This window comes from Grammomys surdaster, unplaced genomic scaffold, assembly GCF_004785775.1.
Source record: "Grammomys surdaster isolate TR1022 unplaced genomic scaffold, NIH_TR_1.0 126028, whole genome shotgun sequence".
Taxonomy (NCBI): domain Eukaryota; kingdom Metazoa; phylum Chordata; class Mammalia; order Rodentia; family Muridae; genus Grammomys; species Grammomys surdaster.
In genome coordinates this window covers 380979-383337 of record NW_021620841.1, presented here as the reverse complement: position 1 = coordinate 383337, position 2359 = coordinate 380979, and the positions used below count along the sequence as shown (strand labels likewise).

The 2359-nt window shown below is 35.4% G+C and overlaps 1 pseudogene; it reads right to left on the bottom strand.

Moving 5' to 3' along the window:
- Positions 1 to 1510: 1510 nt before the first annotated feature.
- LOC114610109 lies at positions 1511 to 2032 on the bottom strand (annotated as a pseudogene).
- Positions 2033 to 2359: the final 327 nt, after the last annotated feature.

The window sequence follows — 2359 nt, the reverse complement described above, 5'->3', positions numbered from 1 at the left end:
ACACACACACACACACACATGCACACACACACTTGAAGTAAAATCGCCTCATTATTTGAATGTCATTTGTAGTCAATTGCCTATATTTTATTCACTGGGTCTCTCTAGAAAAACTTTACTTTTCCTTTCTCTGATTAGTTGTAAAAACTTGAGTGTTTAATATTCATTTTGCATTTGTATTATTCATCCAAATTCTGCTTTTATTTTTCTTGGTGTAGAGATTTGTGTTTAGGGATCATTCACCACATCAGCCACACATAGATTTTACAATGCTGCAAACAGATGTGATTTGTATCCTACTTTCTGATTTTCTGATTGACAGTTAATGTTTAAGGGTGACTGGGCTTATTTCCTGTAGTTTGCAAGTGATAGATTCACAAAGCATGTTCAATGATATCTAACATTGCTTTCTTGATGACAGCTGTAATAAAAGTTACACATGAACTGTTCAAACTTCAGAAACAGAAAAACTTCAGCTTCTTTGGGCATTATGTAAATCATGACACCAATTAACATTGAGAATATAGCTAGAGGAAAGGAATTTGAAAGTGAGCCAGTCAAAATGACAGGAAATTGCAGAAAAATTTCAACCATTTTTCAGATCTGAATTATAAATATGAACATTTTTTTAAAGAAATGGAGCTATTACAATTTGTATCATTTTGCATTCAGGAGATACAGTCCAGTATCATAACAAAATTACAATAAACTTATCTTGAATAAATGCATTGTAACTTAAACTCTACAGGAGCAGATCAATGAAGCAATAAACATCTATGTAAAACAAAAGCTTACACTACTGAGCACATATTATCAGTGAAAGCCAGGACTGTCATAAAAGCATAAGAGAGAAAATCAAAACAAACATGAATGCCCATTTATAATAAAGCAACTTCAAGACAGCTTCAAAAGGGATAATAATCATATTTTCTGAGTTTTCCCTAATCAATTTTTCAAAATTAGAACATAGTTTACTCCAATCCTTCCATTAGCCCTTAAGCTAGGCTCTCTCAAGAGCACTTAGTCTTTCTGAGCTACTGTAACCTGTAAAATTTCTCCCACTGACCCTCAGTGTAGATGTCGTTTTTCCCTGGAAAGAGACCCTCAGATATGGTTAGATAGGTACTTCCTTCACCTCTCCACAATATATTCCTCTGAGATCTTATCGTTTGGACTTAGTTTGATTATTCATATTCCATAAGAAATGTGAACAAGGTAAGTCAGTAGCCATATCTAGCAGTGTATGGTAAAGCAGTTATCACATGATGTATATGCCATGCCATGTTCCATATACCCCCCAAAAAACCCAAAATGACCTTGTCAGTCTCTACTTACAATTTTCATTGCTTCTTAGAAAAATAGCTATTAATGATGTTATTAGTTATTACATTTTTGAAGTCTTTCATAGAAACAATAATGTATGTGTTTATATATACATGTATATATAAATAAATAAATGTACATACAAATATATAAATAAAAATATATGACTTATTAAATATAGGAATACTTTTTTATGGTGAAAAAAAAAGTGTCTATTTAGAATTAGTCATCTGGACTCAGTTTAGATGATCCCAGTCTTGTTGGCAACATCCAGAGCATCATAATCAGGAGCCAGGCGGACATATGCCTTCTTCTCTCCATCAGGCCTTATCAAGGTATTGACTTTGGCCACATCAATGTCATAGAGTTTCTTCACGGCCTGTTTGATCTGGTGCTTGTTGACCTTGACATCCACAATGAACACAAGTGTGTTGTTGTCCTCTATTTTCTTCATGGCTGACTCAGTGGTCAGTGGGAATTTGATGATAGCATAGTGGTCAAGCTTGTTTCTCCTGGGTGCACTTTTCCGAGGATATTTTGGCTGCCTCCGGAGCCGCAGGGTCTTGGGCCGCCGGAAGGTGGGTGACGTTCGGATCTTCTTTTTGTGGCTGTGGACGCCTTTCAGCACTGCCTTCTTAGCTTTCAAGGCCTTCGCTTTGCCTTCGGCTTTGGGAGGGGCAGGAGCTTCCTTTTTTGCTTTCGGTGCCATCTTGGCGAAAATGGTTTCCCAGCCCAATCAGGAATACTTTTTAAATGTTTGAGAGATAGAACTAAATAAGGAAGTAAACTTCCATTGTAAAAGCACAACAACTTGGTTTTCTTATAAAATAATCAACTAAACATTCTTTGCTCAATATTGTGTCATCTAATACCTTGTATGGCAATTTTAAAATAATGAAATAATAAAAAATAAAAGCTCTGATTCTCTCAGTATTTCTTATTGATCAGAAAGAGTTTTCCATTCTTTATCTCTGTCTCAGTTTACTTGACAATACACCCTGATATCACGAACTGACAGGAGACCTCTGTTCTTTTT